At 45.9% G+C, this 15,676-nt stretch overlaps 1 protein-coding gene across 3 annotated transcripts in view; it reads left to right on the forward strand.

Moving 5' to 3' along the window:
• The window catches only part of LOC119450615 (uncharacterized), a 275,138-nt gene that overhangs the window by 184,542 nt on the left and 74,920 nt on the right, over positions 1–15,676 (forward strand). The window contains exon 1 of one of the 3 annotated variants that reach the window (XM_049666055.1): positions 2,938–3,311. The exons of the other annotated variants lie outside the window; for them this stretch is intronic. The gene's annotated coding sequence lies outside the window, so the exon portion shown is untranslated. Of the gene's footprint in view, positions 1–2,937; positions 3,312–15,676 lie in introns of those variants that run through there. 3 annotated transcript variants of the gene reach the window in all.

Consider the following 15,676-nt stretch of genomic DNA (forward strand, 5'->3'; position numbering starts at 1 on the left):
TTATTCGGCTTTTGGGGAAAACTACAGCCTGATGGAAATGCACAGACAAAGCGTTTGTATCACGTACTTTGTCTGCTACCTATATATATCCAAAGAGCGTATTGTGCATGAGCTTAAAATATTCGGTACCTTTAAATTTACGTTGTCCGTCATAGCACGTCCTGCTGCGTGCGATATATTAGCAGTTTTGTGCGGCTACAATGAGCTACGCCTAAATATGCCTTATTCGCTCGTTTGTATGTTAGCAATATTAGGTCCAATAAGTCAACTGTCACCGTGTTGTTTCAAAGTTGGACACACTTGGAATTACACTTCGTGTTACATGTCCTTAGCTCAATTCCTCAACCACGAGGCGTATTTCTGCGACCACGGCTAATGAACTGAAGGTGTCATCGGACCCGTGTTGTCGATGACGCTATGAAACTAAATCACGAAGAGGAGTGGAAATTCATCACGTGGTTAGTTCCACATGCACGGTTGGCGAGCTGCAACGAGCTCTCGAAAGTTGACGTATAACCGCACTTCCACTCTCATTAATTTCTCGCCGCGCGGACCTGCGCGGGGCAGAGACGTCTCAGTTTCCCCACGACTGATTGCGACGCGGGTAACTGTTTCGGGTTTCTTCGCCTTAAACCTGGCTGATGGGATCCTTGCGACATTTCGCTTGAAATACTAATGTTGGCCACCTGCGTTCGAGGGCGCTTGTTTATTTGTGTAAGCGCGGAAGAGATGATACCGAGAGGCAGTATCGGAGTCGGCGGCGGGAAATCGATTCCTGGAAGCAGTTCGTCACACGGTAAATGCGATCCGCATGCCTTCCGGCATGCGGCTCCAACTGCAACCAAACTTCCATGCGAGCTGATATCTGCCGGTTCAACTGCGCCCAATCTTCGCGTGTGCCTCCGCTGCGAATCTTAAAACTTCTCACCCTTTGAATTACTTAAGAAGTGGTGTCTTTACTATAGTGTTCTGCTACTCATGAAGCCCGGCGCAACGTGCTCAAACTGTTTGGCAACAATTTTGTTTAGTACTTTCTGGTGCTGCTTACTGATTTAGATATCTGGGGTTCCTGTATATATGAGGAAATACTAAGGGTTTTTTTTATTCACCTGTTAATCGCTATGTAGTTTCGGAGCCGTTGCTTGTGCTGAAGGCCGCGGGCTTAAACCACACAAGCATCTACAACGCCAGCCATTGAAGCAGCTGAGGTGATCGCCGAGTGTTTCGACAATATTTATGATTTTGTTGGTAGTAGTCACTGTCAGTGATTGGACACTGTGTACAGGTTCTACTGCCAGTCGCTGTGTGAAAATCTCCCGGAAAAGCTGCTGCTCAAGTGTTGCAGATAAATCTCCTAGAATATATTGGCAAGTGACCGAGAATCTTTGCAGGTGAGGCGTCACCGAACTCTGCGGAAACTACGCAGCTGCACGTGGCCACATACTCGCAACGCAGCACGCTAAAGGCCTTGCTAAAGGCGTACGCCTTTAGCATGTCGTACTCATTCGTCGCGGGTAAATTAGACACGATGTCTGACACTTCGAGTACGACGTCGCTAGCATTGAAACACAAGATGCGGGTGAATCAAGTATGTTCAGAGGTAATAGATTCTCGGTACCACACACCTTCACGTTGGACGAACCAGGCAGCGTTGGTTTGAGTCCTGGGAAGTTAGCCAGCAACAAATTGAGGCTTGGGCAGCAGTGGAGACGAGTTTTTTGGCGGGTTCTTAGAAGCATTGGATTGTGTCACTCCAAGAGACCGCCGTATAGAGGACATCCTCAGAGAGTAAGCGGTACCTTGTGAGATCGTAAGCGAGCTGCTTTGTGCTAATTATGTCTTGCTCGCCCGAAATTCTCTATTAACTTCATTCATATATTGAGCAATATAGCATGGGGATCCAGGTACATTGAACCTTGCCCTCAGAAACCTTTTCATTATGTAATGAATTGTTAAGTTAAGATGGAATGGAGGACACTTTTTTTATGGTAACATATGTGATCCACAAACGTGGCTGCTACGTGTCCGACAGTTTCCTGCTCGAAGCGCCGAGTTTACAGCAGTTACAGTGGTTGTCGTCAAGCTGTTGTTACGGTTTGTAGTCATCTACGATTGGCATTTTGTCCTAAAAACTTAACAGTGCAAGTTGGAAACAATATTGACCTGTTTAGGCACGCCACACTTCTCCCCTTACTTTGCTTTCCTTTTGGGTAGCCGTGCGAGAGTCTTGTCACTGTATGTAACGAAACTTCGCGTACTGTTATATTGTCTTTTCGACTAGGTGGACGAACGTTTTTGTAACAGCACAAATATTCCTTTAGAATGTTTGGAATTTTTTATTCCATGCCACAGGATATGAGTCAGTGCCGAAGGCGGAGGCAGCATGGAAAAAAGTAATCTTTTATGAGCGCACTTTCTACTTTACGGAAGGAAGAGAAACACTCCGCTTCATTTGCCACCGTCATCGCCGTTTGTAAATACAAATGCAAGAGAAGTCTTTGAAGCAGTCATACGTTGGCGCAGCTTCGGAAGCACGAAACCAATCTGAGCCAGACAGAAGTAGAAAATAGCCATGACGACCGGGCAATGTCGTTCACCACTTGAACATGTGAGAAAGCGCGAACTGATCGCTAAACGAACCTGTGTTTCTCGCAGGCCCGGATGTTGATCCCCGCTTTCGCCACAACACGGGCACTCGTGAACTCGACACAACATCCGCTAAGCGCAGTTGTACTTGCTGCGGCAACTTCCGGCATCCTTGCCAGGCTCCTGAGGAAGCCAGCGCTTTTGCGTGCGCTTTCGATAATTGGAGAAGACTGCGAGGCGCCCTTAGTAAGCAAGCAGCATCTCTGACGTCATGTTTATTGGAGACGTCATCGGTTTCCTCAGACCTGACGAGGCGCAGTTTATTGCCGTGCGCAACTCGGTTGCAGACTTTTTACAGACACCGGCTCAGTATTATTATCTAAAACAGCTGAGGCGTCCGTGAAATGACGTCCGAGAAGGAGGTGTTCTTTGCAACTGGCTGAATCGTCGCGCCAAGTAATGTAGACATTGCGATACCAGTCCGTCACTTCGTGCGTGCTTATTCACGCAAGTGGCTTAGGCTAAACAGCGAGGCTAGCAGACGAAGTCAGTCTAAGACCTTTCGTAACATTATTTATTGCCACGGGAAGTAAACAAAGTACCACTGAGGGATGTTAGCTTTGCAGTTTGACTCTGACAATCTGTATAGCTTCGCCCACTTCGCCCATAGCCTCCGCAACAGCGAGCGCTGTCCGAAACCAAAGTTTTCCCTACGACCGAGCGTGGTAAGTCCCGTTATCCTGCTTCTGACAGTTACTATAGCGGCGAATAGCGTCCGCTTTGTTTCATGGCTCTTTTTTTCCTAAAAAAGCGCAAAGAGAACACCTAACCAAAGCTTCCAAGTAAGTAACGTGTTTTAAACGAGCTGTCTGCGACCCATTCACTGCACGCGTGTTTCCAACGTCCATGATATTCTTTCTTTCTTTCTTTGTTAATCGCAGTGTTGGTCCGTTGTGAGTGTCAAGATAGTAATTTTCTTTTCTACCGCTATCTGCATGCGATTTCTTTAACAAAGAAAAAAAAGGTGCCTGTATGCACTAGGATGGTGCGACTTCCGGATATATTATAATGCCAGAAATAACCATGATGATTCAGTGTGGGTAGCGTTAGGACAAAACTAATGCCTGTCAGGTTTTCTCTTTATATGATCGTTGACAGGGCACTCGTTCTGTATACTAGTCAAAAAACGTAACGCCACACCGTAATAAATAATCAACATTTTTTGGCAGGAATCTCTCTACGTTTAGGGTTTGATTCTGCTTAGTAGTTGATTGTTGCCAAATAATTGCAGACACAAAAAAAAAGAGCTAGTGAAATCTACACAACTCTACTTCATAATCCGTTTGGCACCAAGAAAGGCGAAATCGTGTGCTCGGAGTAACCTATCACGAACTGAGTAATCACGCACACTGAGCAATTTCAGTGTGCGTGCCCCGGTCAAGCACACAACCGCATACGTTTGACCTCCCCTTTTTGCGTTGTCTCTAGTTTGCGCCTTATAAAAATAATTTGTGAGAAATCTAGCCCGGTCATGTAAATACGTCGAAATCTATGAAAGCGTAAATCTAGTTAAGGGTGGTTTACTTATTTATTGATTTTTGTGTGCTCTTTCTTGTTTCTTTTCACTGCTGCAATCGAAAAAATTATGTCGAAACATTTATACACTGTACAAAATTGTGGATGTTTTTTTTTTCTTTTTTGAGCGATTGTAATGTTACCTTAGATGTAAGCTTGTTGTCGTCTCAAATGCACTGTTTGTCACCACCAGGAGGGTAGGCCTCGTCAGGAACACACAGCCTTTAGCCTCCCTCCTGATGTGGCGATGTACGTTTGGATGCTGTATATCAAATTGAAAAGAGAATAAACATATCATGCAAACATATTATTAGTTAGATTGGGTCAAATGTTCGGAAGAGATCAATAGAACTTTATTTCTCTGATTCCACAAGCACGTTGTCTGAGATGTGTCGTGCTTGTACCATAACTTGACTTTCAACTTAACTTCCACAGTACCGTATTTGCGCGTAAAGAATGCGACCGCGAATATTACGCGAGAGTGTACTTTCGGTCTCAATGAATAAAAAAACATATATTAAGATTATAACGCGAAGTGATGCAACCCGTCCGCCGCGCATGCCATAGTTAACGTATCGCCGTTACTCGGGTCTACTCGTTACCCGTTGAGCGAACACGTAGTACCTCCTTGGTACCGAGTTTATCAACATCGTAGCTGACCGGAATGTCTAAAAAGATCCGCGTCTCGTCCCCATTTCCTATCTGGGCTATGGGGTAGTTGCGATCCCTACGCATCTTGATAATATAGTGTCGAAACTCCAGTAGTCTTTCTTCCTACTCGGCCGGGAGCTTTTGGCAGATCGAAGTCATTCGGCTAAGTAAGAATCGCGATCATTGCAGTTTAAAGCGGAGATCGGAAAAAATCCGCGCTATGTGCGCCACGAACTCGAAAACAGTGCGAGGCACGTTCTCAGGATGACAGCTTTGGAAGAAAACAATGGGAAAGGAAAGCTCGCGTTATATTCGGGTCACGAACCCGAATATAGCGTGAGGCGCTAGTTTGAAAGCAACAATTTTAGAGGAAGATATCGCCTTATACTCATGCAAATGCGGTATCAGATACGGAAGACACTTCGGTGTTCTTTCTAAAGGGAAGTAAGGTTTCGATGGCAAATGAGGACACATACGGTGGCTTTTGTTCCGACAAGAAAACGTTATGCCGAAACAAGGCGTGCACAAACGTTGAAGTGTCGACGGTGAGCACGATATTGTTGCAGCTCGGCACTTAGTTGGGTCTTCACGGATGTGCATTTATTGAGGTATATAGGAAAACTACCGTACTTACTCGCATAACGCTCTGACTTTTTTGTCGTATAAAATTGATGTGAAGTAAAAGGGAAGGGGGGCGAAGAAACTGTCTCTTCGAAACAGCGCTCACCTTCAGTATAAAAGTAAAGGTTCTGCATATACAGGATCTTCAATGACTCTTTATTTGGAGAGACTCGCTGAAACTAAAGTCACCAAACGAATAAATAAAATCACTCTGGCCCCGACCAATTTAGAGTCAGTGCTAACACTGACGTCGCTAAACGGTACCGCATTGCTAGTAGCATCACCATTGTCGCCAGCCTACAGCTTGCCACTAGCCGTGTAGCTTCCATTTCGCCTCAGAGCGAAGCAAGTTTAAGAAAAACTCCGAGGACACCTGAGCACTTCTGAAGAGTTGTGAATGCAAAAGCATTAATGTTCGATTGGGTGGTGCTCAGTCGTCCTTCGAGCGGCACGTGCAGCCCCAGCCAGCAAGCAGCAGCAGCCTTTCGGCGGCAAAACCACATGCCGGCGACTCTGCGGTGCCCTCTCCCCTCACACAACACCTGGCGCGCTAATGCCGAAGCAGGCGTTCGCTTTTGCGCGTTCTGCCGCTATGCTCCGTCGCGGAGCGCTCCTGCTGAGAGCGAGAGTGAGGGTGACGTGGCGTCGCAGCGATGCCCTCTCCCCTCCCGCAACACCTGGCGCGCTATCGATTAAGCAGGTGTAGCCTTTCGCCCGCTCTGCTCCTTCGAGGGGCAGCTCCTGACGTGGCGTTGCAGCCAATGGCAATGCGAGTTTAGGTGCCGTTTTGCTCTTACAGGCTTTTCTTTTTATTCATTTGTGCCTCACAACAACAAAAGTTACAGAGGACAAACGCCGAGTTTTTCGCTCAAAGGGCAATGTGACGCTTTCGCATCAAAAACATGCTGAGGTTAGCAACCCATGGGCTATTGACGAATTTCAGGAAATAGCGGAAATCACGCCACTTGTGCTTTGGATTGGATTGAATTCTGGTTTCGCGCACACATAGTGTGAACGGCGCTTAACAGATGGCACGCGGCTGCCATGCGCCATGTATATCGCATAGTTTAGCGCACGCGCATAGCATTCGTGAATAAATCAAGCAGGCTAGATGAATATCTCTTTCAAAGGGGATGCCAATATATCATCATCATCATTTATCATGATCGCCAGCCGAAACAAGCAGGCGACAGTCGCTGCTGCATATACGAGGGTTCTATGATTCCTCTATAGGAAAAAGAAGGAATGAGATTTTTTATGGCCAATTGGGGGATTGCAAGGATTATGTGAGTACACATGGTAGTAGGCAATATTTCATTTTTTTTTTTCAATATCAGACGTAGGACTATCGGGAACTGCACTATCTCTCTGCAGAAAAATCACAGAGCTGATTTTACTGCGGCACTCATTTGCACTCCTTATCTGCAACTTGGGGAGAAAGTGCACTAAGCAATGCACACTAAACGGCTATAGAGAAAAAAGAAAGAAAAATATATATGTTATTGTTTTCAAACGGAGCTTTATTTGTCTATCCACCAAAGTTTGCCATGGCTGCCAGCTGCACGCTCAGTATGAGTCGTTCATGCACTCGGCAGATACATTTGTTGATATATTTACACGAAAGTAACATGTGCGCTGAATAAAAATACCAGGAAACGGATTTATATAACCCCTGTATGCTGACCAACGAATTAGCGCTCTTCCTTCTGTTCTGTGTAGCAAAGAGAGAAAAAAATGTTTTGGCAAAGCACAACGACTTATTTGTTTTCTATGAGTTAGCCATTACCATGATTTGATTATGAGGCACGCCGTATAGTGGGGGACTCCGGATTAATTTTGACCACCAGGGGATATCTAACCTACCCCCAATGCGCGGGACACGGGCGTTTTCGCAGTTAGCCCGAGTCGAAGTGCGGCCGCCGCGGCAACGGATTCAATCCCGCGACCTCGTGCTTGTCAAGTGCAACACAATGCAACACCATAGCCGCTAAACCACCGCGGCGAGTGAGTTATACATTTGGTTTTTGCCACTGGGCTCGTGATCGTTTTTAGCAAATCCTCCGGAATCGGTATCTGCCAATGTGAAACAAAAAGGCACAGTATCCTTAACGTTGCTTGATACGTGTCGTCCTTTTATACGCATACACCTGTCGTCACCATTCTTCCTTCGACAATTAAGCATCATGCATCGCCTTCGTTTCCGTGAAATCGCTGCGTAGACATGTCACGTTGGGCATCCGCCTGATTTGTATTTTGGCATTTCGGCATATCTTGTTGTGAGTGGTGTAGAAGATGAACGTATATTTGCATCACAATGAAGTTTGTACCTTCGCGATGGAAAAACGTATACACATCGCTTCAGATGATACGTTGCATAGTCATGAACGCAAACAAAATTCTACATATCGCCGTTCTACATATCGCTGTCAGCTGTAAAGGATTTAAATTACCGCCTAATATAAAGCTTCGCTTCATGTAGATTACAACATTTGCTTTGGAACTGCATTTTTCTGTTCTGGTTGTTGTTTCCTTCTTTTTTATCTGCATAACTATGTTGCCTTCATTACGAATCCTCAAGAAAACAACAAAAGTTATACTTCACAGCTTAAACATATATTACGGAGGACGTCCGCGACCATAGAAAGTATCAAGCTTAAAGGGTTTCTTTAGGCTCTTATACAAGAAGCTGCATTTTAACGGCCAGAACCGCATGGAAATGCATCAAAGTCAAACCACCATATTTTGTTGTCGTGGTACACCTGCTTCAAAATGTGGGCGCGTTCCGCAATCTAGCTGCGCACTAAAAAGAAGAAAACTGAAACACGAGAGCAAAATGACTGCGCCAAAACATATGTGAGTAATGAATTTCCACAGCAGCCCAGAAGCCGTGCAGGGTAGCGCAAGACGCACATGCCAGTGCCGGCCGGTGCGGTATTTTTTGACAGCTGCGCGATTACAGCTCGCAGCGCTTCCTTCAACGGCCTCTCCGGGCATTGTCGTCTGCGGACTGTCGCTGGCGCTGCAGTATACAAAGTTCCCGGTGGCGTACTTTCTCTCCCGTTCTCGTGATCTGTTGAGGTCCACGGGAAAGCACCGAGACGGGCGCGTAATTTAATTTCCAGCGCCTGCTCGCTCGGCTGGGCCCTCGGTCCACGCGGGGTTTGCAATTACTGCGAGATGCAGCTAAAGAGAAGAAATAAGAAATCAGGACGGGCTTGAACCGTTCATGGCGCTCTCACCAAAGGGCGCACAAGTTCTGAAGCGGTGTGCTTAGTCACGCCTAATATAACGCTAGTAGGTCAAGTTAGAAAATCCGTATAAGCGGTGATGAATGACGCAATAATGAAGTATAAAAAAACAATAGAGATGTCCGCTAAAGCTTGGCCGCTACCTTGCGCAGGTCTGAAATGTGTAGGATTAAAAGTCGACTGTACAAGTCGCAGCCGGGCAGGTTCCATGAAGCAGTGCTGTTGCGACTAGCAGTGCTGCATGGAAGCGATTAACGCTCGAGGCTTCGACTGGTACATTGTGTACCAACAGAGGGATGCGCCGACTGACATCGCGGCCTGAAGCCAGGTCGGTCTTCTCTTACTGAGAAATGCCGTTGTAACCATGTGCGCCAGCTTTTCATTTCATTGTAGTCATGTGTTATGTCGTTCTTTCAGTATGCGGTGAATAATGATACATTAGCGGCCAATGAAAAGGGTAGAAGCGTCGGGGAGATTGAGGAGATCGCTTCTGTTATATATCACTCATTCATCGCTCATATGGCGTCGCCTAAACTGTACAACTTCTAGTTTAACTTGCCTGAAAGTAAAAAAAAAAAATGTAACTTTGGTGATGGAAAGTACATCACATTGTTTTCTAGATTTCTAACTGAAGGAGCCAGTTTTGGAAAACGCTTTCCTCCAGTTCTTATTATATTTTCCTGTATCATCTGACGCGCGGAGCTATCGATCCCAGTAATAATGGAGCACGGCACAGTGTTCCTCAACTGAAGCGGGCAAAGTTATGTAACCAAAATATTACCTCTGTAGGATGACGTCAAAGCTCATTAATGTAAAGGTACAGTCGTGAAGTCAAGTTTGGACACTACGACATCCGCAAAAAAAAAAGAAGAAGAAAAATGATATTTCTCCTAGCGTTACTTTGCAACACGAAATGGCTTCAATACATTGGATTGGTGAAACATATGCACGTACCCTGCACTTGATTTCAGCTGGCATGCCCACACTGCGCAGAACGAGAAAGACAATTTCTACGAAATGAATGGTCTCCATACGTTTCCTCACGACCGTACCTGCAATTTGCCCAGCAATAAAGCCGCCGTGATTTATATTTCGTCAAAGGAACAGATAAACTCATGGTATGGGTTTGATGCTCATACCAAAGAGATTTATGAGCGTGAAAGTATGTTGCAGGAGGAAAGTAGCAAAAAAAATAATAAGCTGGGTTCGTATTAAATGTAACGATTCTTTTCCGTTTTTCCATCTATATGTCCTTCGTCAGGAGCTGACATAGCACCACGAAATGTAAGCGAACGAATAGAATCGTTCGAACAAATTTTTTACATAACCCTAGAGACACTGTCACAACACGGTTATAATTGATAATAATTCGCGAATGGTGATGTGCCGCGCCAAGGATGTACAGTGCTCTCGTGATGGCTTTAGCGTGACGATGGGTTTAACACACTAATGTGTCAGAAATATATTAAAAACTTCGTTGCAGCTTTTTCGCTTACTTGTTTGTTGGTTTATTCGTCTTTTGCGTCGTATCGCACGAAGTTGCACGCCATGACCGTCCTGGCAGAGCTGTTGCTCCATGCCCTGGCAAGAAATACTCAAAGCAATGACGTGAACATCTGAAAGCAAACCGGACCTTCCTAGTTAAATTCTGTGGTTTTCACGTTCCAAAACCACGATCTCATAAGGAGGCACGCCGTAGTGAGGGACTACGGATTAATTTTGACCACCTGGAAACGTTTAATGTGCGCCCCATACAGGGCACACTGTCGTTTTTGCATTCCGCCACCATCAAAATAAGGCCGCGCCGCGTTAAGGGATTTGATCCTGCGACCTCATGCTTAGCAGCGCAACGAGCCACTATGTCCGCACGGTAGGCGAATTGAAGATTCACCTTTGTGCAACTGCTAGCTCTCTATGTGGACGAGAAAAAGAGTCCGGTCCACCGACCGGCACTATGTTTTTCTGGAGGACGCTTCTCCACTCGCCAAGCCAGGCACCGGGGCAGTGAGAGGAATGCGGCGTGTTGTGGCGGCTTGTCCCGGAAGTAGGACATAATATTGTCACAGAAGTAGGACAATGTTACAACCGTAATATTGATCGACCAAGCACATTAGTGCTTGATCGATCAATATTACGGCTGTAACACGTTTTCTTTGTAGTGTTACGCCTCTTAGGGCGTGACGTTGTCTCTTCATATATGGTAATGGCTTTTACGATAATTTTAACCCATATGCGATAGTTCTTTCCTATATAAATAGTTTTCTCGATTGCCAGTGTTTCCAGAGCGCGCCACTCATGTTAGAGACGGCGTCGGCGCAGCGATGACCAATTCTTGACGTCTATCCAAAAGACCTCTCCGGCCTGTTTGGGTACTCTGAGCCATAAAAACAGGCAGCCATTTTATGGGACGCATTCAACGAAGTCACTTCGCATTACCGCTTGGGTAGTAGGGTCTTTCCTCCACCCCATTCGCCTCTCACCAGAGGACAAGAAATTACGCTCAGACTGTCCAGCTAGCGATTCACTATATATGGATGTATCTCCTGACTGCCCGAGCTGTGGGTGTGTGTAAAGTTGAACACATGATGTGGGACTGCCCCCACATATCCAAGGAACTCAAGGCGAAAATCATCTCAAGACAAGGCCTTTATTCCGCCAGTACAAGCACGGATCGTCACCGTCAGCTTCGGGCAATCCAAGGGGCCCACGATGCCGCGGGCAGGTACTCTCTGCCTGTCCCAACATGGGAGGGACCCGGCTCTCCTCCCTCGGTCTTCAATAAAGATATTTATCTATGCATGCGCAGAAAAGCTACTCCAGTGCAGGCGAAGTGTCGCTGCAAAGTAGCAAAGCGCCGACTTCGTGGACAAGGTAGCTTTATTCCGGTGGCTTTAGCCGAGGGCTCTCGATGCACTATCCAGTCCCCTAAAGTAGAGATAGGTGGTCCGTTAAGTACGACTTATCCTGTCAATGTTTCCTTACCCTCACCCTTCAGCAAACGTTTCGCTCCCTAGAGCAATCGACGTCAGGGAGAAACTTCCTCGTTGCTTGTAGCATGAGTCACGTCTTATACCCGTCTGATAAAAAATCTAGTTTCTTTTCCTCCAAGCACGTGCAAAGCTAAGTGGGCTGCGCCTTGGAGGTCAGGTGGATAAGCACTCGACGCGGACGTTCTTCACGTGTTTCTATTCGGTTTTCAACACTGTGCGGCCCCGTGTGCGATCACTACGGCAAAACAGGGCACGGCTGTATCGAGATGAAAACAAGCGCGTGAGGTGATTTTAAATGCGCATTCTAGCAGATGCTCAAAAACTCTGTGCCTTTGTAGATTGAAAAATTCAGCGGAACACGTGAATTTCTGCGGAGCGCTGCGTCCGCGTGATGCGGCGCGTCCAGCTCTCGAAATTGAAAGCGAGTCTAGCAGGGTTTGGCGAGTTAGTTTGAATACATGTTTTCGTCTCCGTGCGCGCAACGAGGGCAGACAGCAGCAGCACACGCACCTGCCCCTGTCATTGACACGTGCTTAGGCGCTTTTCGTTTATATTTTTGTGGCTATCTGTATACTACTTCCGACGTTTACAGAATGTTCCCACGCTTCTGTACTCTCGGTACCTATACAGCTTTGCTTTTGTCATATCTTCAAGGCTGAAGAGGAGAAGAACTCGTTGCCGAAACAGTATGGCGTGGTACTAAAAACTTGGCGTATGGCATTATTGGAAATCTCGCGAGCAAAGTTAGAAACCGAGAACTGCATGCTGTTTGTCTATTACGTATAGTGGCTGTCTTGCAATTCTTATATTGAAATAACCATTCGAAATAATTATTACATCTTTAGCCACTCTATGAGTTATCGTGGCGTTATATGTTACTTATATCATCATGTTACTTAATGTTACTTATATTATCTCATCAGCTAACGAAATATTGGGTGTTATAAAACACCACCTTTGTTTCTCTCACTAGTGCGAAGGAAAGTCGAATTTACGCGTACATCATCCAGGGCCAGCAACAAGCTTATCTCTACGAAGCCCTTGAGGAACTACGAAATCACGGTGCCCAGGTATACCTTTATTCCGCATATTCGTAGGCGTATCATATCTGTAAAAAGAATCTTCCTTATCAACATCTATCCGGACGTTGCCGCAGCACCACAATTTCCCTCTTCCGCAGGTTCCTCTATTCGACGCATAATCAGCTACCATGTATACACAGTGCCTCTATCATCGCGCTGATTGCAACACACTAATCATCCTCTTAAGGTACCACAAACACGCTCGCACATTAATAAATTTTCAGCGTCGTTCTTTTTTTCGTTTTTTTTTCTTTGTACAAAGCATCTGAAGCAGAACGGAAAGTTGGCCGAGTTGTTACACGTGTATCCGTTTGTCCGTTATCTTTGAGCCCTTGTCAACTATGCGCGCTGAAATATACAAGAACATAGAATCATCTAAAGACTTTACTTTCTTTCCTCATTAAGTCGTTGCTGCCATCAACTGTTCATCATAATTCTCTGAAGGTTTAATAATTTTTCTTTCGATTTGAAATCTGTGATACCTTTTAGTACGTGTTTTATATCCACCCCTTATTTTATAACAAGATAACGGGTCTCTAAGATAAAGTTAGGGGAACTGAAGGCAATTATTTGTCTTTTCTTCTCCTCTATAAGTGGAATTCCGTTAGTTTGACTTCGGTTAATTCGATCTGTTTGCTAATTAGATCCCGGCCGAAGGTCCCAGCCAGCGCCAATGCTTGTCTGTAGGCCCAGACATTCGTCACATCGATCCTAAAATTCAAATTCACTGGATAATCCGAACTTGACCAGTCAGCACGCACGTGCCTGACCCCTATGGTAGCCTGAATAGCGACCCTTTTAGCAGCAGCGTCTTTCTTGGTAGAGCTTAGGGGGCAGTGAATGCGTTTAACACACGTCATGTCCAGTCGACGAAGCTTATTTTCGGCTTAACCTAGGGATATTTCCAAGCAATAAGCGTAGCTCATAGTGTCTGATTACAGGCATATACCGGATTCTAACTCGTGTGGCACGATGCAATTGGACACGATGCCTAAAATGCCTTCACGGTATTCGTATGCTCTACCGCGTAACACCATTGTACTGTGCCGAGCCTGACTTGGAAACCAGGCGGCGAAGCCGACTTTAGAACACTGTCGACACTGTGCAACCCGTAATTTAGCCCTGTCCATTTTTCTTGCTAATGAGTCGGGTACCCGTTAGATTTCGATTTTGTTTAGGAGATTTAAGGCTATTTATACGTTAGTTTTCAACATTGGACACATAGAAAGTGCGCGCGCGTTTGATACAAGGGCGCGTTAGCATCAGCAAAGTACTAACAAATGCATCGGCTGTGTTTTCTTTTTTTTCGTCTTGTTTATTTCGACTTGCCGGATAATTCGGTCAATTTTGTCTTTCCTGTCAGGGTAAAAATAACAGAAGTTGACACAGATAATTGTTCCCCGACAGAATTGCCACTACCATGTGTAACTCCATTTGAGAGTAAGAATGCGTTACAAGCGTAAAAAAATATATGTTACAGCATTTATTCTACATGCCTAACGGCTTATTCAAGACCTGTCGTTTTTAAACATAGCCTTTAGATAGAAACCTGGCAGGTAACCCGCGTCAGTGGCAATGCTTCTCAATGAAAGGCGTTTGCAAACATTCTTAGAATCCTGGTTTCCAAGGAACTACGAAAGCGTAAAAGATCCAGAAGATCTAATCCCGCATTTTTTGGGCGCTCCGCAACGCTATGCTGACGCGGTCCATTCTTTCTTATACGCAGACGCCGTTAGCACATTCCTACAGCTCTTCAATGTATCTGACGCCCGCCGCGAAAGTGGCGCGTTGACATGCGTCTGCTGACGTCGTTTTCCTTTATTGGAAGAAGATATTGCATTATTTCCAACATGAATTCGCTGTCTCCTCCTCGGACACATTGGAACTTTCCGATCACTTGCACTTCTAACGGTCTACACCGTGCCCGGCCCTCCTGTATTCACTCGCGTGCCTAAGTACAACGTGACGTCGGTGCGCTTCGTTATTTATTCTGCAGAGGCACCCTTTTTCTTAGTCAAACACTTCATCCGCAAGATATTTTAGATCCAATTGCTCGCAGCAGTATATTCCTTCAGCCTAGCCGCCTCGCAAAATGCAGTAAAAAACTTACTCGCATACAAGCGTGCCTGGTAAATTACAGGAATCTGGAGATTCTGGAGAGTTATAGTTTTACAGCGAAAGCTGTATATGGCTAGGCAAAACGAAAAACCGTTTGCCACATGTTTCGATAAACGTCTCCATTGGCTGCGCCATCAGTTACATCGTTCTCTACGTCACACCCAAGCGCGTGCGCCATTGGCAGCACCAGTTAGTGACCTCGTTAGCGAACGCGTTCCCGCTATTGCCACGTTGACGCTACTCTGCCCGCAACGCCGTCTCCTCGGCTCGCAGTTGTCGCAGGCGTTCGATATCTCGAGTTGGCTCGGCGTCGTGGTTAGCAGCATCTAAATGTTTCTCCACCACCCGCCATTGGCGCTTGCGTTCCAATAGAAACACAACCATCTAACCAATAATTGAGGAACGCTTCAGTACAGCGTCGGGATTAACCCACTGCTAAACACCGGGGCCGCACGTTTCAGCTTCGCTGGTTAACCATCTGTGCGGAGTGCTTCGGCGGTGACTTTTTCTTCATCATTTCACAGCAGCGCATACAACGATCGGTGAGAAAAGCAAATGAGCGCTGACGTGATTCTGTGACACAGAATTTAGTGAGTAACGTGAGTGAGCACTCGTGACACAGCAGCTCTGACACAGAAGTCAGCGTCCATGTTTGCGTTTCTTCGATCAATGAATCGGGTTGCGGGAAACTGCATGTGCGCATTTTGAGCCGAAGAGCTCAAATTGAGCTTATCTGATGCATGCATTTCTAGTAAACAGTCATGCTCTTCCATCTTTCATTTCCTACTTACAAGAACCCACAGAA

The sequence above is a fragment of the Dermacentor silvarum genome, chromosome 4 (genome assembly GCF_013339745.2).
Source record: "Dermacentor silvarum isolate Dsil-2018 chromosome 4, BIME_Dsil_1.4, whole genome shotgun sequence".
Lineage (NCBI taxonomy): Eukaryota > Metazoa > Arthropoda > Arachnida > Ixodida > Ixodidae > Dermacentor > Dermacentor silvarum.